A 22794-nucleotide genomic window follows, 5' to 3' on the forward strand; every position below is an offset into this window, starting at 1 on the left:
TATGGTCATTTGGCACCACTGGAGGGTACAGAGGGCTTCCCAGGTGGCATGGTGGTAAAGAACCCACCTACCGATGTAGGAGACACAGGAGATCTGGGTTCGATCCCTGAGTCATGAAGATTCCCCGGAGCAGGAAGCGGCAGCCACTCCAGTACTCTTGCCTAGAGAACTTCACGGACAGAGAAACCTGGCAGGCTATACAGTCTGTGGGGTCACAAAGAGTAGGACGTGACTGAGCACACACACATACAGGGTGAGGAGGAGGGGTAGGAGATGAGACGGAAGATGAGCAGGTACCAGACCATGAAATGGAGAAGGCAATGGCACCCCACTCCAGCACTCTTACCTGGAAAATCCCATGGATGGAGGAGCCTGGTAGGCTGCAGTCCATGGGGTCGCTGAGTCAGACATGACAGCGACTTCACTTTCACTTTTCACTTCCATGCGTTGGAGTAGGAAATGGCAACCCACTCCAGTGTTCTTGCCTGGAGAATCCCAGGGACGGGGGAGCCTGGTGGGCTGCTGTCTCTGGGGTCGGACAGAGTCGGATGCGACTGAAGTGACTTAGCAGCAGACCATGAAAGGACTAAAGTCTTTTGAATATTATCCTGGAACAAAAGGGGAAACATTGAAAGGTTCTAACAAAGCAGTAACATGATAAAAGTCGAATTTAGGTAGAAGTGAGAGAGTAGGTGGGACAGGGGAGAAGTATCTAGAAGCAGAGAACGTTTAGTGATTATTTACAATAATCCAAGTGAGAGATGGTAAGGATCTGAACTAAAGACCTGTCAGTAGAATTGAGAGAGTTTCTGTTTAATTTCAGAACTATCTAGGAGGTTAGGTCATCAAACTTTGGGACTGCTAAGGAAGAAAAGGGAGAGGACACAGAGATGAATGAGTCCCAAATTTCTATCATAAATGAAACATCAAGTTTTGATTTATGCACTAGAAATCCTAAGAGTATTTGGATTTATACAACAGGTTTTCTGTGCAACATTACAGATAATTTTAAGACAACGCTAAATAAAAACTGTCATACCAACTAGGTCACAAAGAAAACAATTTCTGACCATGAAGCCTCAAATGGATACTTGTGCGGTGGTGGGGGCCGGGGGGTGGGGGTAGGGGGTGTGGGTAGCAAGAGACCTTGAACCTAATTGAAGCATCTACAACTGAAGTTCAGTCTCCTGGAAATGACAGTTCATATAAAGAAGAACAGATGAAAGGGGTCGAGAAATACACAGAAGCAAAGACTCAGGTATAGGACAAATGTCTGTGGTCAAGATAGAAGGACTGTGATCAGAACAACACTGGAGAGCTGAGTTTAAATCAGGAAACTGCAAAGGGAAAGGTAACTCCTGCAACATGAGAATGCTATTGTTAACAAATAGCAACTTCAGAGCAACAGAGACAAGGCTTGGTGTTGACCACACTGGAAACACGAAACCAACATTAATTTATTTTCCATCTTGATCATTCTGGACCATTCAAAATTCTGTTGTCGGGCTCTATTAACTAGAACTGGGAAAGTCCACTTAAGATAATGGAAGATGGGTGTTGAAGATGAGTTTGGGAGAGAAGACAAATGTTAAGCCTGGGAATATGTTCTACATTTGTAAGCCATAGTGAGTCATCTCAGGCTTTAGAACAGAGTCATGATGTGATGAAAGCAAATTTTTGAAAATAGTCTGGAGAGTTCCCTGGTGGCCTGGTGGTTAAGTCTCAGGCTTTTCACTGCCGGTCACCCCAGGTTTAATCTTTGGTTGGGGTGCTAAAATCCTACAAACCATATAGTGCAGCCAGAAGAAAGAATAGTGTGGAAGCCCTGCACAAAATGGATTAGCTTGACTGCTGCTGCTGCTGCTGCTGCGTCACTGAAATCCCCTCAAATACTACAGTATGGCTGCCACTCATTAAATCTTTCAGTTTCTCCATTAACTGGCATCTTCAGACTCTGCTCCCTCTAAACCCCCTGGCAACATTGTTTCCTAAAGGCTCCTAGCTCTGTCTCAGTGACGTTCAGAGTATGCGTTCAGTCGCTCAGGCATGTACAACTTTTTGCAACCCCATAGACTGTAGCTCACCAGGCTCCTCTGTCCATGGGATTTCCCTGCAAAAATACTGGAGTGAGTTGCCGTTTCCTTCTCCAGGAGATCTTCCTGACCCAGGGATCGAATCTGTGTCTCTTGTGTCTCCTGAAATGGCAGGCGGATTCTTTACCACTGAGCCCCTGGGGAACCCTCACTCATGTTCAACCAGAGGAGATGCCAAACTCCCTCAACACAGCAGTCCTGTACAACAAAGACTTGTCCTGCTCAGAATGCCTGCAGTGCCCAGGATGAGAAGCAGGGTATCTGATCTCTTTCTCAGCTCCTACTTTTGTCTTCTGTAAATTTTCTTCTTCTGCTTATCACCAGGCATCCTGCCAGCCAAGCTGCCTGAATAGCAGGTTAAGTGGTCACTCAGCTGTCATCGAACTCTTTCTCCCTTTCAGAAGCAACTGGAGGCAAGCCAACGCCCATTATTGACCTAGTTCCACAGCAACTTAAGATTTCCACAGTGGTTTCTACTAGCCAATTCCCATGTCAACACATGCTTCAGGTTAGTTTTGTTATTAGTGGTTTGTAAGTGGAGAGACTCCAATACAGATATGGAAACCTGCTCATGTCTCCTACATTTAGTTCACAGAGTCAGACTGTGGTAAGCTATTTTCAAAGTTATACTAATTCTTTCAAATCTCTAGGAAATTTACTTAGTAGGGTGTCATTTGTGAAGAAATTTTAATATAAACATTTCCTGCTTTTGGAATTCAAATACTTTTGTGGCCTAGTTATGAAAAGTGAATCTCCTCCACTGGTTTTTATTGTATTATTGAAGATATATTCAAATTTTTAATCTCTTTAAAGAGATGAATGCATTATTGCCATCTCTTTGAGCCTGTCTTTTCAAGTCTCTTACATTTTATCTTGTATTACTGGCCCTCTTTGAGGGACTGCAGTATCTTTCTAATCCTAATAAATTGAAAGTGTTTTGAGGGCAATCTGTCTTATTTTTTGTACTCCTCCAGTCACTGTGACAGTGCTTGGCCTATCATAATGACAAAAACTATTTGCTGGTGAATTTGTGATCAAGTTGATGGTTGTACCTATTGGGAATTCACTTTTTTAAAAAAATCTTGGGGACTTCCCTGGCAGTCCAGTGGCTGAGACTCTATACTTCCACTGCAGGGGCATGGATTTGATCCCTGGTTGGGGAACTAAGATCTCCCATTCCACATGGCCAAACAAGAAAAAAGAAAAACTTCACAAAGCATTACTGATGTTTTTTTTCAGTATTCCACCCCTTTGTTGGCCCTGTTTCAGTTTTTTAAATTAAAAGCTTCATTTCATCAACATCAACCTATAAGTCATGAATACTTCTCTCATATCTAAGAAGTCCCCAACTCACCACCTGTCTTCCAACCAGAAATTCTCTATGCAAGATACAGCTAGTAACCTACCCTGTGAAGGGAAAACACAAAAATGGTCACAATTTTCCACTCATCACTTTGTCCAGAACCTTTGTAATATAACTTTGCATCTGCTCCTATCAAGATGTGGGGTCTATTTTCCCAACCCCTTGAATCAGGAATAGAAAAAAATTCTTTAAGATGCTAAAGAAGAAAGTCAGTCTACCAAAACACCCACAGGAAACCTCACATGTAATCAATATGTTTTAAATGCATTCCTTTTCACACTAGAATAAGATAAAAATGCTTACTATTACTGCAGCTTCTTTATATAGCCCTCAATGTTTGGCCAGTGCAATGAGACAGGAAGATTGCCAGGGAAAAGTACAACTGATGTTGTTTGGAAATAACAAAGAATACATGAGAATTTCATAGAGAAAATCTTAAAACCCTTAGGTCATATAAGTTCATATTAATGGGAAAAAACCCAATGCTAATAGATTTAGATAGTTGCTGCCACAACTAAAAGATAAGATTATTTAATCTTGTAAAGATGAAAATCTCCCCCAAATTAATTTATAAATTTAATGGAATTATGAACCAGATTTCAGTAGGATTATTTTAAACATCTCATGAAACTGTCCAAAATGAGTGAAAGAATAAGTATCCATGAATAAAAGAGAATTTTGAAAAACAAGGGACTGAAGCAGTTAATTACTGTATTTTATAGTTTCCTAGGGCTTCAGTCTGGGAGAAGGGCATGGCAACCCACTCCAGTATTCCTGCCTGGGAAATCCCATGGACAGAGGAGTCTGTAACAAAGTACCACACACCAGGTGGCTTAAAACAACAGAAATACATTCTCTCACAGTTTCGGAGGCCACAAGTCCAAAATTAAGGTGTTGGCAGAGCCGCACTTACTCTGGGAGCTCTAAGGTAAAATCTGTAGGGGCCTCTGCTAGCTTCTGCAGGATGAGGGCTAGTCCTTCACAGTCCTTGGCCTGTGGCTGCATCTCTCCAATCCCTTTGTCTTCACCTCAGCCTTCTTTTCTGTATCTTTCTGTGTCTGTGTTTTCCTTCTTCTGTCTCATGCGACTGGATCGAGGAGCTATCCAGGTCATCAGGCTCATTTCATCTCAAGTACCATACTCACAGAAAACTAGTCAGTCTAATCACACTAGGACCACAGCCTTGTCTAACTCAATGAAACCAAGCCATGCCTCTGGGGCAACCCAAGACGGGCGGATCATGGTGGAGAGGTCTGACAGAGTGTGGTCCCCTGGAGAAGGGAATGGCAAGCCACTTCAGTATTCTTGCCTTGAGAACCCCATGGACAGTATGAAAAGGCAAAATGATAGGATACCAAAAGAGGAATTCCCCAGGTCATTAGGTGCCCAATATGCTACTGGAGATCAGTGGAGAAATCACTCCAGAAAGAATGAAGGGATGGAGCCAAAGCAAAAACAATACCCAGTTGTGGATGTGACTGGTGATAGAAGCAAAATCCGATGCTGTAAAGAGCAATAGTGCATAGGAACCTGGAATGTCAGGTCCATGATTCAAGGCAAATTGGAAGTGGTCAAACAAGAGATGTCAAGGGTGAACGTTGACATTCTAGGAATCAGCAAACTAAAATGGACTGGAATGGGTGAATTTAACTCAGATGACCATTACATCTACTACTGTGGGCAGGAATCCCTCAGAAGAAATGGAGTAGCCATTCTGGTCAACAAAAGAGTCCGAAATGCAACACTTGGATGCAATCTCAAAAATGACAGATTGATCTCTGTTCGTCTCCAAGGCAAACCATTCAATATCACAGTTATCCAAGTCTATGCCCCAACCAGTAACGCTGAAGAAACTGAAGTTGAACGGTTTTATAAAGACCTACAAGACCTTTTAGAACTAACACCCAAAAAAGATATCCTTTTCATTATAGAGGACTGGAATGCAAAAGTAGGAAGTCAAGAAACACCTGGAGTAACAGGCAAATTTGGCCTTGGAATGCGGAATGAAGCAGGGCAAAGACTAATAGAGTTTTGCCAAGAAAATGCACTGGTCATAGCAAACACCCTCTTCCAACAACACAAGAGAAGACTCTACGCATGGACGTTCCCAGATGGTCAACACTGAAATCAGATTGATTATATTCTATGAAGCCAAAGATGGAGAAGCTCTATACAGTCAACTAAAACAAGACCAGGAGCTGACTGTGGCTCAGATCATGAACTCCTTATTACCAAATTCAGACTCAAATTGAAGAAAGCAGGGAAAACCGCTAGACCATTCAGGTATGACCTAAATCAAATCCCTTATGATTATACAGTGGAAGTGAGAAATAGATTTAAGGGCCTAGATCTGATAGATAGAGTGCCTGATGAACTGTGGATGGAGGTTCATGATATTGTACAGGAGACAGGGATCAAGACCATACCCATGGAAAAGAAATGCAAAAAACACAAAATGGCTGTCTGGGGAGGCCTTACAAATAGCTGTGAAAAGAAGAGAGGCGAAAAGCAAAGGAGAAAAGGAAAGATATAAGCATCTGAATGCAGAGTTCCAAAGAATAGCAAGAAGAGATAAGAAAGCCTTCTTCAGCGATCAATGCAAAGAAATAGAGGAAAAGAACAGAATGGGAAAGACTAGGGATCTCTTCAAGAAAATTAGAGATACCAGGGAACATTTCATGCAAGGATGGGCTCGATAAAGGACAGAAATGGTATGGACCTAAGAGAAGCAGAAGATACTAAGAAGAGGTGGCAAGAATACATGGAAGAACTGTACAAAAAAGATCTTCATGACCCAGATAATCATGATGATGTGATCACTAATCTAGAGCCAGACATCCTGGAATGTGAAGTCAAGTGGGCCTTAGAAAGCATCACTATGAACAAAGCTAGTGGAGGTGATGGAATTCCAGTTGAGCTGTTTCAAATCCTGAAAGATGATGCTGTGAAAGGGCTGCACTCAATATGCCAGCAAATTTGGAAAACTCAGCAGTGGCCACAGGACTTGAAAAGTTCAGTTTTCACTCCAATCCCAAAGAAAGGCAATGCCAAAGAATGCTCAAACTACCGCACAATTGCACTCATCTCACATGCTAGTAAAGTAACGCTCAAAATTCTCCAAGCCAGGCTTCAGCAATACGTGAACTGTGAACTCCCTGATGTTCAAGCTGGTTTTAGAAAAGGTACAGGAACCAGAGATCAAATTGCCAACATCCGCTCGATCATGGAAAAAGCAAGAGAGTTCCAGAAAAACATCTATTTCTACTTTATTGACTATGCCAAAGCCTTTGAATGTGTGGATCACAATAAACTGTGGAAAATTCTGAAAGAGATGGGAATACCAGACCACCTGATCTGCCTCTTGAGAAACCTATATGCAGGTCAGGAAGCAACAGTTAGAACTGGACATGGAACAACAGATTGGTTCCAAATAGGAAAAGGAGTACGTCAAGGCTGTATATTGTCACCCTGCTTATTTAACTTATATGCAGAGTCCATCATGAGAAACGCTGGACTGGAAGAAACACAAGCTGGAATCAAGATTGCTGGGAGAAATATCAATAACCTCAGAGATGCAGATGACACCACCCTTATGGCAGAAAGTGAAGAGGAGCTGAAAAGCCTCTTGATGAAAGTGAAAGAGGAGAGTGAAAAAGTTGGCTTAAAGCTCAACATTCAGAAAACAAAGATCATGGCATCTGGTCCCATCACTTCATGGGAAATAGATGGGGAAACAGTGTCAGACTTTATTTTGGGGGGCTCCAAAATCACTGCAGATGGTGACTGCAGCCATGAAATTGAAAGACACTTACTCCTTAGAAGAAAAGTGATGACCAACCTAGATAGTATATTCAAAAGCAGAGACATTACTTTGCCGACTAAGGTCCGTCTAGTCAAGGCTATGGTTTTTCCTGTGGTCATGTATGGATGTGAGACTTGGACTGTGAAGAAGGCTGAGCACCGAAGAATTGATGCTTTTGAACTGTGGTGTTGGAGAAGACTCTTGAGAGTCCCTTGGACTGCAAGGAGGTCCAAACAGTCCATTCTGAAGGAGATCAACCCTGGGATTTCTTTGGAAGCAATGATGCTAAAGCTGAAACTCCAGTACTTTGGCCACCTCATGTTGACTCATTGGAAAAGACTCTGACGCTGGGAGGGATTGGGGGCAGGAGGAGAAGGGGACAACCAAGGATGAGATGGTTGGATGGCATCACGGACTCGACGGACATGAGTCTGAGTGAACTCCGGGAGATGGTGATGAACAGGGAGGCCTGGCGTGCTATGACTGATGGGTTTGCAAAGAGTCGGACACAACTGAGCAACTGAACTGAACTGAACCTTAATTTAATTACACATGTAACAAATTTCCCCCCCCCAAATAAAGTGACATTCACAGGTTCTAGGGATTTGGATGTGGACATATCTTTTTGCAGGCCACCATTCAATTCACAATACCTGCCCTACCAGATATGAAGGCATACTATAAGGCCATAGTATAACTCTATTATGTACTGGCACAATAACAGACTAATAGACCAATGGGACAAAACAGAGCCCAAAGAGTTCCAAGTTAGAAATTTGGCTATGTGAACAACTGACATGATAAATCAGTGGGGGAACAATCAGTTTAAGAAAGAGAGTTTTAAAAAAAACCTAAGGAGAAAATTGTAACTTAGATCCTATTTCACACCTTACATAAAGGTAAAATCTGGATGGATTAAAAACCTAAATATTAAAGATGAGCATTATATTGGTGTGTGGATGTAAAGAAAGTATAGAAGAATATCTTTGTGGTATTTCAGATAGGAAACAAGATCTCAGAAGCACAAGCCATATGGTGAAAAATTGGCAATTTTTGATTATATTATAATTAAGGATTTCTTCTTCCTTATAGAATTGTAAATAACATATGTAGTTACTTCCTTGTCCAGAAGGTGAGGTTTGACTCCCCTCCCCTTGAGTGTGGGCTGAACCTACTGACTCATGTCGAAGAGCAGAGTATGGAAAGGAAACAGATTCAACCTGACAGTAGAGACAAGTGGCTGATCTCCCCTTAACCAAGTGTTCAAGATTAGCATCACCAGTAATAAGTCATGTTGCTGTTATGTACCCCTTGATGTGATGTCATAAGAAATGTGCTTTACTTCTGCGGTCTTCTTCCCAAGAAATGGGTAAGCCCAGGCTAATCATAAGAAAACGGCAGTCAAACCCAAATTGAGAGACTGTCTACAAAATTCTTGACCAGTACTCTTCAAAACATCGAACGTCATGAAAAGCAAGGAAAGACTGAGAACCTAGCACACATCAAAAGAGACTAAGGACATGGCTACTAAAAGCAGTATCCTGGATTAGATCCCGGAACAGTAAAAGGACAGCAAAGGAAAGAATGGTGACATCTGAAAAAATCTGTGATTTAGTTAGTGTTCTTAAGCCAGTGTTATTTCTTGGTTTTGACAAATATGCCAAAAATGATGTTAACATTAAGGGGACTCCCCTGGTGGTCCAGTGGCTAAGACTCCAGGCTCCCAATGCAGGGAGCCTGGGTTCAATGCCAGGTCAGAGAACTGGATACGACCTGCTGCCACAACTGAAAGAACCTGTATGCTGCAAATAAGATACTGAATGCTGCAACTAAGACCTGGGGCAGCCGAATAAATAAATATTTTTAAAATAAATAAACAACATGCTAACATTAGGGAGAAGGTAATACGGGAACACTCTGCAGTATCCTTACATCTTTCCTATAAATCTCAAATTCTTCCAAAATAAAACATCTGTCATATAAAAAGTAATTTCCTTCAACAAAAGATACCAGAAGAAAATTGCATCAGCTAAAACTGACAAAAATTAATGTCTAAAATACACATGGAATTCCAACAAATTGATGAGAAAGACAGGAATCCCAATAGTAAAATGGACAAGGATATGATTACACAATTCCCAGAAGGACAAATCCAAATGACTAATAAATATATGATGAGATGCTCTGTATCAATAATACCCAGAAATATGCTAATTTATATGGATGAGAATGTGGAGATACAGGAAGCCCAGTTCACTCCTATAGAAGAAAAAAGGAGAACAGTCGTCTGGAGAATACCATGTGAGATGAAGTGTTCAGTCACCCCTATATTATAACCTATAATCTGACTCTAGTGCTACCACCCAGGAACACTTACCCAGGACCATACATGGGCATAGAAAAGGATGGTCTTCACAGCACTGTGGCAGCAAAGCATTGAGCCACCAATGGCGTCTGTATCTGGTACTGTGAGCAAAACATAGTGGACACGTGCTCTGGAAGACAATGCAGCTGAAGAATTAACTGCATGCACATTCACCAACATGCATAAATTCTGAAAAATTAGGCTGTAAATAAAACAGTAAAAAGAAAAGAAAATACACTGAAATATCATTATATAAATCTAAATGTCATACATTTATAACATACTCTAAACATATGAGTATGCATGTTGCATGTTTACTAGAGATGAAGGAGATAACAGGCATAGGTATGAAGATGGAAAGTACTGAAATAAACTAGCCCATGTGAGCCAAAAAGAAGACACAGATGCCATGAGCATGTTAGGTTCAACTCTTTGCACCTGAAGACAAATCTAAATCAAAAAGGGCAGAGCGCAGTTCTGGATAAGGGCTTGAGGAGATCATCTTTGAGCTAAGAGCATGTGTTTTAGTGTGGATGGATGTGGGAACATCTATATTGTCTTCTCAGCAGCCTGTTTCTTTACAGGCTGATTACAAAATAAGTTATTTCCTAATGTCCAGATAAGTCATTCACAGATGAGAAAAGCATTGCTGTACTTGATCTCATTACAATAAGACATACCGACAGTACAGCCTGACACTCATGAGTAATTCTTTCCAATATCCCTCAATTCACAAAGAACCACTATATCACATCATTTCCCCCATGATATGTATATACAAAAAGTGAGAAAACATTTTTTCCCTTGAGCGGCGAGGGCAAAGCATTAGGCCAGCCATGCAATCCACCACTGCACCCCAGCATCCCAGCCAGCAAGTGCAATTCTGATTCATGCTTCAATAAGAATACAAATTATATTTTGAACCTGGAGGGTCATTTACAAATAATGGAAAACGTGAATTCTAAATCAATGAAAGTCCAGGGAGTACTATACCATGATGACCATGCCAGTGCCCTAGAAGAGTTACTGTAGCTTTTGTAAGTGTTTAATCTCTGAAACAACGGAGGCCCTGAGCAAACCCTGCTCACTGTGATTGACAACGTGGCCTGTGGCTCAGACCATTGCCGCACTGACTCTAAGCAAATCACAGAAGATTGAAATTCTAAGAGAAGCTGTTGATTCCAAAGCTTTTAATGATTCAAATTTTCAATCAGCAGCTTTTTTTTTCCAGTTCATTACTCACAGACTCTGTGGATCAACCAATGTGTGCAGCCCATCTCCTCCTTAATTCCTCAAGTAATATAATCCTGTCCATCACTTTACCCGGCCCTGGAAAACAAAGCCAAAATATACACGTTCATTTCATGTTCATTTACTCTGGCAAGATTCCAAAAAGCATGGGAAACAAAGTAAGAAAAAGCCAAGCATCTCAGAAAGCCTCTAAACTGAAGCCCATCAAGCCAATGATTCCTTAACACAACTGAACTGATGGGAAATTGAACGTGAGCTGGCAGCTCAGGCTGTGATGAACGAGAGATGCATGTGAGAAAAAAAAGGGAAGAGGGGAGCATCTTCAACCTCAAGTCAGGACTCTGTCCATCTCCCAGGGTCATTCCACCTCGGGGGTCTGGAGATGAAAATGACTTGGCTTTGAAACACACATAGGCTATTCTAGGAAGCAGCCGACAATTTTAAATATGAAGGGGGGATATGGGAATAGGTTCCTACTGTGTAAAATTGCATATTATTGAATTGATTGAGTTGTCATTCAGCAAAGGTGATTTTAGAAATGAAGCTAGCGGGGAAATAAATAAAGCAGAAATTCAGATAAAATTCATTCAAGTCTTGCCACTGGTATCTGTGAAACTAAAGGATTGCAGCTTGTGAAGGTAATGTTATTAAACAAATATGCTGAAGGTCGTTCCTTGTCACCCTTTTCTATAAATTATCCCACTTCCTCTGTGGCTCATCGACTGTCACTCAGCAGAACACTCACAGTCTCACCTGGAGCCAGGGCCAGCCAGACCTTGTTGACACTGTGAAATTCCTATGCTGTCTTGCTTTATAGCACAGGAAGCCCAGCTCACTGCTCTGTCGTGATCTACAGGGGTGGGAGTTGGGAGGGGAAATGGGAGGGAGGCCCAAGAGGGAGAGGATGTACGTACACATAGAGCTGATTCACTTCATTGTAAGCAAAAGCTAACATTTTCAAGCAACATTTTTTGAGCATTGCTGTGCTGTGCTCAGTCACGCAGTCAGGTCTGACTCTTTTCAACCCCATGGACTGTAGCCTGCCAGGCTCCTCTGTCTATGGGATTTCCCAGGCAAGAACACTGGAGTGGGTTAAAGCAACTGTACTCTGACAATTTTTTTTTTAATTCTCATGGTGTCTTAAAGGTCTCCTGGAACCCATTTCCCATGTTCTGACCCCAACCATGATCCAGACTCACCTCCTGCCCCTTCAGTGCCCCGACTAAGCCATCAATTCTTCTGGCTGACAGTAGATGATGAGAGATTTAGAGGAAAAAGACCCAGCTTTAACTGGGTTGACTGGTGAGCTAGTCAACAATAGCACTTACATAGTCTCTAAAGGTCTGGAGGAGGGCCTGGCATCCACTCCAGTGTTCTTGCCTGGAGAATCCCGTGGACAGAGGAGCCTGGCGGGCTACAGTCCATGGAGTCGCAGGGAGTCAGACACGACTGAGGCCACTTAACACGCACACACAGTCTCGAAAGGTATGTGGCAAGTTCCTGCTTCATTAGGGTTACCTTGAGAACTGAGAAGAATTGACTCTGAACTGTATCTTGTCTGTCCTGGGTGCTCTATAAAAATGTGTTCAATGAACGAAGGAATAATGAACAACTGGCAGTTCCTATAATAGTCAGAGAAAACTACAATCAGCAGCCAGTCCTGACAAGTCTGTGCAGAGGAACAAAACCTCAGCTAAGGGCGGGAGCAGAGGGACAGAGAACCAGCAAGGAGGCAGCAAGTTCCTAGGACTTTGGCCAAGGAGACTAGGAATCAAAACAGAGCTCCAATTCCAGCAGGGAATGCAAGTGTGGAATGGGATCAACTCAGTGGAGCTTAAAGGAAGTGTGTGTACACTCACCCATCAGGTTGGGCAGGGCAAGTGGGCAGGGGGCATCACAGAGTGGGGGGGACCTCCAGGCCTGCCCTAGGTGAGAAGGGCCCAGGAAGACCGCTGACCCAACTCTCATCTGCAGCTCTACCTTTAAAAACTGGCTCTCAGGGTGGCATAAATTTAAGTCAAGGACTTCCTCTGTATGGTATTTCACATAAGAGCCTGCTCTCATGGAAAGTGCACTAAGGAGACAACTTCAGAAACACCAGATTCAAGTCGCAGCCCTGACGGGCCTCGCATGTGTCCTTGGACAAATCATTGAACTTCTCTAAGTTACAGGTCCCGGCTCACAATTGGGGGCAATGATTCAACCTACTGGGGTTCTGGAGCATAAAGAAGGTTCCACATGTGGAAGTGTTCAATAAAGAACAGAGTGCTATAAATGTTGGCTATTTGTGTATTCCATGGTATTTCACATTGAATCCAATGTTGAACTTGTCAAATTAAATTTTATGTGATTATAAAGCTTTGATTCCAAAAGATTTTTTTTAAGCATCAAGCAGGCAAAGTGAGTTTTGGAGGGAGCTAGAGAGGCCTTTACCAGAGCCTCTGAAATCACGCTGCAATCGGTATGTGTATCCAAAGCATCCCCGCTTAACCCAGGCACTGCTGGAAGCTGTGATCCTCAGCCCCATATGAAGCACATTTAAGTGTCTGCCAGAGGGCATGTAAATAAAACCTCCACTGAGGTAAACAGTTGTTCAGTTTTACAGCCTGTTCGCACGTAACTTTTATGTCCCATTATGATATATGGCTTCTGTGCGTGTTGAAGTGCTGGAAATGTCATTCCATGTGGCATCCTCTATGTGACTGGCTGATAAATGATTATTTACTTGCTAGTTTTCACGGCCCATGAAAGTCTTTAAACTGGAATATTGTCCCTAACTACCCGTTCGTGATTATGGTAATTCTCCCTAACAGGATGTAAGCAGTCATCCTGACAGCCTTCGTGGTACAAGGAGGAAGGTTGGGTGAGATAAGGAGGAGTTCACCCTCAACCCAGGGGGTTCCATCTGGTTGTCTAAACCAAAGGCTATGCCGACCATTGGTTGTCATGTTATGACCAAACGCGGAACGCGTGCACTCTTAACACATGGTGCGTGTCACAAACATGAAACCATTCCAGGAAGGAGCTTGAGTGCTATAAACAGCACCTGCTACTGAGTCAAGTGACTGAACCCTCACCTTCTGTTGGTTTCACCCCGAAGTGACTGTTCAGCTGCTACCCACGATCTGAAGGCCCAGACAAGAGAGTCAAGGACGTTTGTTCCACTTCCTGGTGACATCTGTGAATGCTTCTGGGATGGAAAGCAGGTCACTTCTCTGCCCTGAGAGAAGCAGCCTGCAGCTTGAAAACGGAATGGATCTGAATTTTTCCTTCAAGACTGTTGGTTAGAATTTGCTAAGTACTTTTAACAGAAATAACAGTATAAATAAGAGTTTGAAAATGCTACCATGGGTTACTCTAATAACAATAGTTACCAAGTTCAGTTCAGTTCAGTCACTTGGTCGTGTCCGACTCTTTGTGACCCCATGAACCGCAGCACGCCAGGCCTCTCTGTCCATCACCAACTCCCGGAGTTCACTCAAACCTATGTCCATCGAGTCGGTGATGCCATCCAGCCGTCTCATCCTCTGTCATCCCTTTCTCCTCCTGCCTCCAATCCCTCCCAGCATCAGGGTCTTTTCAAATGAGTCAACTCTTCACATCAGGTGGCCAAAGTACTGGAGTTTCAGCTTTAGCATCATTCCTCCCAAAGAAATCCCAGGGTTGATCTCCTTCAGAATGGACTGGTTGGATCTCCTTGCAGTCCAAGGGACTCTCAAGAGTCTTCTCCAACACCACAATTCAAAAGCATCAATTCTTCAGTGCTCAGCCGTCTTCACAGTCCAACTCTCACATCCATACATGACTACTGGAAAAACCATAGCCTTGACTAGATGGACCTTAGTCGGCAATGTCTCTGCTTTTTAATATGCTGTCTAGGTTGGTCATAAGTTTCCTTCCAAGGAGTAAGTGTCTTCTAATTCATGGTTGCAATCACCATCTGCAGTGATTTTGGAGCCCCAAAAAATAAAGTCTGACGCTGTTTCCACTGTTGCCCCATCTATTTCCCATGAAGTGATGGGACCGGATGCCATGATCTTCGTTTTCTGAAAGTTGAGCTTTAAGCCAACTTTTTCACTCTCCTCTTTCACTTTCATCAAGAGACTTTTTAGCTCTTCACTTTCTGCCATAAGGGTGGTGTCATCTGCATATCTGAGGTTTTTGAGATTTTTCCTGGCAATCTTGATTTCAGCTTGTACTTCTTGCAGCCCAGTGTTTCTCATGATGTACTCTGCATAGAAGTTAAATAAGCAGGGTGACAATGTACAGCCTTTATGTACTCCTTTTCCTATTTGGAACCAGTCTGTTGTTCCATGTCCTGTTCTAACTGTTGCTTCCTGACCTGCATATAGGTTTCTCAGGAGGCAGGTCAGGTGGTCTGGTATTCCCTTCTCTTTCAGAATTTTCCACAGTTTATTGTGATCCACACAGTCAAAGGCTTTGGCATAGTCAATAAAGCAGAAATAGATGTTTTTCTGAAACTCTCTTGCCTTTTCCATGATCCAGCGGATGTTGGCAATTTGATCTCTGGTTCCTCTGCCTTTTCTAAAACCAGCTTGAACATCTGGAAGTTCACGGTTCACGTATTGCTGAAGCCTGGCTTGGAGAATTTTGAGCATTACTTTACTAGCGTGTGAGATGTGTGCAATTTTGTGGTAGTTTGAGCATTCTTTGGCATTGCCTTTCTTTGGGATTGGAAGTATGGAGTACTTATTGCTTGCCAGGAGCTCTCCTGAGCATTTTACACATAATAGTCAACTGATACAGTAAGCCAATGAGACAGGGTTTATCATTTCCATTTCACAGAGGAGAAAACTAAGGCTCCGAGAGGCTAAGTAATTTGCCTGCACTCTTGACTACCCCTCCATTGTTGATGGAAGCCCCTGTGATCTTCATTCATGCGTGCATGCTAAGTTGCTTCAGTCGTGTCTGACTATCTGTGACCCTATGGACTATAGCCCTCCAGGCTCCTCTGTCCACAGGGTTCTCCAGGCAAGAACACTGGAATAGGTTGCCATACCCTTCTACGAGGGTTCTTCCTGACCAAGGGATCAAACCCTCATCTCTTACATCTCCTGCATTGTCAGGCGAGTTCTTTACCACTAGCGCCACCTGGGAAGCCCTGTGATCTTCATACTTTCCATATCGCCTCAATTTAAAAAGAAACTATTTTAATTGTATTATATAATCAGGAAGATATTTTGTCATTAGCTTTCTAGGCTAGACCTCAAAAATCGGTGTTAGCTATACACAGCTGATTCATATGCACACAAGTCTGAGCAGGGGTCCGAGCGAAAGACTATAAAGAAGATGGAAAATGAGGAACCAGGGGCAGAGGGAGAATTCAGAGCTGGGGGAGGAAACAGGCAAGCCAATGGAAATGGAAGAGAAGGGGCCTTAATGGACAAGGATGATGGCGTGTGAAGACGAAGGGGAAGAACATTCCAGGCTGAGGGGACAGTTTGAGCACAAACATAGAGGAGAGAGCCTAAGGGTGGAGAACGTGGACAGGAGCAGTGGCAGGAGGCTGAGCTGAATGGCAAAATGCTTTCAGTGTCAAATTAACAACTTTGGACTCAGGTCCACCCCTGGAACCAGTGCCAGTTTTTACCTCATGCAGATTTTGTAACATAAAAATGTAATGAATATTAAAACTGCTATCTGTCAACTGAAAAAAGAAAGAAGCAATTGTTGGCACCTACAAGATCAAAATTTTTAAAAAACGATGAAATTACTTAAGTGTCATATTTGTAATAGGAACTATCTTCTCCTTTGAAGTAATGAAAAAGATGATTTTCACATTTTCAAAATACTAATGATAATTCAACACATTAAATTATTACCAACACTTGAATGTATGTGATCATGGGCCAGTTCTTCTGGTTGTTTTAACGCCATCCCCAGCACTCCATCACTGTCTCAGGTTCTCAGTAAACACTGGGGACTAGAGTTTCTGGGCAAACCTCCAGCCTCAGCAGGTACCTGGAAGTATTAAGCAGGGAAACTGAGGCAGGAGCACAATGATGAACTAACTCAGTGGCATGTAGAGACTGCTGCTTGGAGCCTCCTCAGAGTTTGGGGCTTAGCTCAGCAGAAGAAAGAATCAAATACCAGGTACCCCTCCTGACACAGCAGAAATACACACTCACTGAGTGGACCAGGTACCAGATACTTGAGAACTCAGCCTCACAGCAATTCCCCCAGCATCACAAGGAACCCAGGGACCAGTGGAATGGAGCTTGGAGGTGGAGGGCATCCATAAGTCCTGAGTCCAGAAGCTGGTGGGGCAGGAGGGGAGGTGGCAAGTGCAGGCGTCTGGGCAGAGACCCTCCTAGACAAGATGCCCAGGGTCTTCACCAGTCTTCCGAATCTGTGCAACTTTGCAGTCTCCCCTGCACACATGTCATTGGGAGACTAGACAGGATGTTTGTTTTAGCTTTGATTTGTTTGGGCCATTGTGCCCAGAGCACATGTGGTCATGTTCCAGCCCAGGAGGGGCCTGCCCTAACTCTTGGGCTTCATCTCCATCCTTGCTGCCACCATCTGGGATGCGTTTCTGTTCTTCAAAAAGCACCACACTCTCTCCACTTTGGATATTTTGGCATCTTTTCCTTATGACAGGCCCATTCTTCTCCCCTTGTTCCTCTCTCCTCCTTCACCTTTTTACTCAAGTCTTCACTCATCTGTTGGCTTTGTTACAGAGTCCAAGCTCAAACCACTCACTGCACAACAGGTCAATAAATCAAAAAACAAGCTGTTGTGGGAAGGAATAGCGACTTTATTTGGAAAGTCAGCAAACAGAAAGATAGGGTACTAGCGTCCCAAAGAACCATCTTCCCCAAGTTAGAATGCAGGTTTATTTTATACTAAAAGGGGAGGGGATGTAGTTGGTTATTGTAAACTTCTTAGTGTCAGAATCCTTTGTTCTTGCAGCTGTCCATGTAGGTCGTTTTGTGATGTCCCTGTTAACTTCCTACAAGACAAATGTCACTCTCCTTTCTGCAACTTTTTACCTCTATAAGAATGGAAAATGTTGTCCCTTTAAAGATCAGAGCCTTGAGAGTCAGCTATCCTGTATCTTTTAAGCTATAGGCAACATTCTTAACTTATAGCAATAGAAGGTGTATGTGTATGCTAAGTCACTTCAGTCATGTCTGACTCTTTGTAGCCCTATGGACTGTAGCCCACCAGGCTCCTCTGACCATGAAATTCTCCAGGCAAGAATACTGGAGTGTGTTGCCATGGCCTCTTCCAGGGGATCTTCCCAGCCCAGGAGTCGAACCCTCATCTCTTATGTCTCTTGCATTGGCAGGTGTGTTCTTTAACACAAGTGCCACCCGGAAAGCCCAGCAATAGAACACAAAGGTTAAAGTAAAAGAAACATCCAACATGGAGTCAGATTTGTTCTTTCCTATTACAACTTAAACAACACTTCCCAAGGGCAGCCTTCTCTCCTAGATCAGATGAATACCTCACATATACTCCCAGAGCATGTATTACCCCCTTTTTATAATTCTTATCACACTTATAATTATGTGTTTGTTGTTTCCCACCCCTCTACACCATGAACTTTATAAAGCAGGACTTAAATCTGTCTCGTATCCTCTGTATCTGTATCCTTGTATCTCACTGTATCCTCAGCATCAAGAACAGGACCAGGCACAGAGCAGAAGACCAGTAAAGATTTGTTAAGTGAGTAAGCAAGAGTCACGTGTCTATGGAAGATCTGAAAATCTGCATTAGTCCATTGTGAGTTCCTAGAAGCTGGGACCGAGCCTGACTTGTCTTGCACCGGTGCTGCCTTGCATTGCTGACGCCACATTGCAGGGACTGGATTTTAAAAGAGGGACAGTGGATGGGAGAGCATGAGATGGCATTTCCTCACACCAGGCCCTTCTCTTGCATCCAGCCCCAGAAGACCAGTGGGGCTGGCCTTTCACCTCGCTCAGCCCACCTCAGTGTCCTCTCCTCAACGCCTATAGGCCTTCATGGCTGTGCCATTCCTTTGGCACTTGTTGCCCCCTGCTTTTTCAGGTCTGTCTCATGAGCTCCTTCAAAACAGAAGCTGTCTTCTCTTTCCTTTAATTTCTTGGTTCCTAAATAATTTCTTGCTCAGAGCCAGTGCTCTCCATATGTTCACTGAGGGCTGAAGAGAACCTGAATGTTTCCAAAAAGATTTTTTAAACCTCCTTCCCCAGTGGACTTCAAAACATTAGGGTGGATTTTCAGGTGTGTGAGAAAGTTGAATGACAGCTTTTCTGGAAGCAGAAAAGTAAACTACATGAGTCTCTCTCCAAACCTTCAATTCTATGAAATTAAGCATCATGTTGACACTGTAAAAAATGAGAAAGTGCTCTTTTTGTCTTTATCCATTTTAGACAAGGCCTGCCTGTGTTGGGTATGCTCTGATTTGGAGGGTCCTAGAAGAACGGGAAGCATTCTTCACTCTGACTTCAAGTAAACACGGCAAGCCCTTGTCCTACTAAAGACAGAATAAACAGCTTGCTCAGAAAAGCTGAGGATGGATTCCCAGAAGTAGCCCAGAAAAGACCAGCAGCACCACAGAATTGACCCTGTCGCTTCATAGACGAGGCCTTGCTTCCAAAAGGTCCTAGCCCCACACTGACTGGCACGTTGCCCTGGCCTGCAGATAACATGAGAAATCTCACTCTGCCTTTGTACCAGGAGGAGTTCTGCTAAGCCTCTCTACACCTTCCCTCACAGGCAGAGGCAGGAAAGGCCCCCTCAGATGAACCCCTGGATGTGTCGCTAATCCATTCCCCTGCTTCTGTGTCACATTTAATTACTCACTCAATACAGAGTTATCTGTACTGCAACTCCAGACTAATGAGATACTGCGAAGCCTTCAAATTGGGGATTACCAAGTACAGCATGTTACACTAAGGTCGGTTTGGATGGTTCTAAAGCTCTGATTACTACACAACACCTTCTTTTTAACCCAAAACCCTTTCATTTCTCATTTTTCAAAAGGAAAAAACTACAGGGTGTTTTGGAAGAGGCAAAGCATGTTGCTTGGTGGTTTGTTTTGACTGCATGAAAGCCTCAGTGATCGATATCTAAATCCTCAGAGCTGCATTGAAGCTACCACCTTTGTAATCTTCCCAACAGGGTATGCTGACCTTTGCCTTAAGGGAATAATAAATGACAACCTCTTGATGACATTTTTGCAGAGAAATAATGCAAGAGGCTGGATAGGCACTGTTTTGAATGTGTTTGCATTCTTACCTAGTTTAATGATTAGAGAGACCTCATGCAATCCTTTTATCCCAATTCCTTATCAAGTCCATCTCACAAAGGTACCAGGATTTTGCCTCTCACCATATTTGCTATGCCCAGGAAACTGGGGTCACTCAGATCTTCCTGGACTCTGACTACACACCCCCTATGCCTGTCCGGTAGCTGCTAGTCACATGTGGCAACTGAGCTGTTGGAACATGGTTGTCCTGAATTGAGATGTAAGTGTAAAATACACACCAGACTTTAAAACTTAGAATTTTAAAAAATGTAAAATATCAAATTAATGAGTTTTCTACATTTGATTACATGTTGAAATGAAATATTCTAGATGTATTGAGTTAAATCTGGATTTTTCATCCTCAGTAGCATAGACATTTGGGGCTACATGGCTTTTTGCTATGGGAGGCTGTCCCCTGTGCACTGTAGGATGTTCAGCTGCATCTCTGGCTTCTTCCCATTAAATGCCACCAGCACACTCCAAGTTGTAACAACTAAAACTTGCCTAATGACATTGCTAAACATTGCCAAATGCCCCCAGGGTGCAAAATCTCCCCTGGTTGGGAACCATTGGGATAAATAAAAAAGGCTATTAAAATTAATATCACTATTTCATTTTACTTTTTTTAATGTGGTCACTAGAGGACTTAAAACTACACTTGCAGCTTTTGTTTTCTTTATGCTGGACAGTGCTGCCCTAGCCTGAGGATCCTGAGATCAAGGCTCTTCCTTTTCTTTGTTGCATCCCCAGTGCTGAGGGCAAGGACCCTTGGGCCTGGCACAGAACAGAGGAGCAGGAGCAGAACCGCAGCCTGTAATCTTTGCAGGTAGGGTTGGTAGGCAGCAGCCCACTGAAGACATTCGGATAAGTAATAGGAAGGAAATGGGATAAACACTGAAAGATCACAGATCAGGCACACTGGTGCTAGAAGAACCCAGTTGCAACAATCCTAGAGTTTGAGGGAAAGAGAGTTCTAGTAATTATCGTGAAATACAGGCTGGACCTGATGGCATACTAACCATTGGATAAAGTCCACCTCAGGAACCCATGTGGTCTTTTAATTGAAAATAGCTTTGCATGTGTGCGTGCTAAGTCACTTTATTTGTGTCCAACTCTTTGCAACCCTATGGACTGTAGCCTGCCAGGCTCCTCTGTCCATGGGATTCTCCAGGCATGAATACTAGAGTGGGTTGCCACGCCCTCCTCCAGGGGATCTTTCAGACCCAGGGATTGAAGCCACATCTCTTATATTTCCTGCCTTGGTAGGCGGGTTCTTGACCACTTAGCGCCACCTGGGAAGCCCAAGAATAGCTTTACCAGTGTCAAAATGGTAAAAAAAAATATGTGTCATTTGGGGACATAATAGCTCAATCAGTATATAAGCTCCCAATTCCCTCTGACATTTGTTTATTTTCTACATTCCAATTCTGATCCTCTTAGTCTGCCTTTCCTCAGCTGTTCTTTCCAACCCTGGGTTCACCTTCCCACCTACCAGACCACAAAATCCTCATAAGTTTGCTATTCTTAAGGCATCGAGCTTACCTTTCCTCCACCTCGTGCTCCCAACCTATCCTCATATGGTCACATCTCCCAGGTTGGTTGGGAACTCTTTACTCATACCCTGACTTGCTCACCACCTCCAGCTCTTCCTAAACTGGTTCCTCCTGAACCTTCTTCTAATAGTTAGACCTTAATGAAGGTACATGGTTCATGGTTGAGTGCATTCTCTAATGCCAGGCATCTCACATTTCCTGCAGTAAGGCTCAGGGATCCTGTCCCACAACCTACCCCACTGTCCTCATGACAGAAAAGAAATTTTAACATTATTGTTTTATCAATTAAATTGTCTTTGACTGAAAGTAACAGAGAACTCCAACTAAAAATGACTTAACAAATAAGGTAGGCAACTCCATATTTAATTGGGAAACCTAAAGACATCACTAGGGACCCAGGTGCTTTGCATCAGGGGTCCCTAATGGCACCAGTCTGTGGCCTGTTAGGAATGGGGTCGCACAGTAGGAAGTGGAGGGCCAGGCGAAACCAAAACAGTCCCTACCCCCCACTCCAGTCTGTGGAAAAATCGTCTTCTACAAAACCAGCCCCTGGTTCCAAAAAAGATTGGTCATCCTCAGATCATTCACTTTGTCTTTAGTGTTGCTCCCTTAATAGTCCCAGAATATCTGCAGCAGTCCCAGGTGCTCCATTCAAAGACTTCGTTCAGAGGTGGAAAAGGAGCCATCTCTTCTCTGTGTCTCATTTGAAAAGTGAGAACCCCTTTCCCATAAGCCCCCTGCAAACTTATCACATCTCACTGGGAAGAGTTGCCTCATGTATCTATCAGTTCAGTTCAGTTCAGTTGCTCAGTCATGTCCAACTCTTTGCGACCCCATGAATCACAGCACGCCAGGCCTCCCTGTCCATCACCATCTCCCGGAGTTCACTCAGACTCACGTCCATCGAGTCCGTGATGCCATCCAGCCAGTGATGCCATCCAGCCATCTCATCCTCTGTCATCCCCTTCTCCTCCTGCCCCCAATCCTAACCACTAAACATCAAGGAGGAGAAGGGACGAGAGAGGATGAGATGGTTTAATGGCATCACCGACTCAATGGACGTGAGTTTGAGCAAACTCTGAGAGATGGTGAAGGACAGGGAAGCCTGGCA

The sequence above is a fragment of the Budorcas taxicolor genome, chromosome 16 (assembly GCF_023091745.1).
Source record: "Budorcas taxicolor isolate Tak-1 chromosome 16, Takin1.1, whole genome shotgun sequence".
Taxonomy (NCBI): domain Eukaryota; kingdom Metazoa; phylum Chordata; class Mammalia; order Artiodactyla; family Bovidae; genus Budorcas; species Budorcas taxicolor.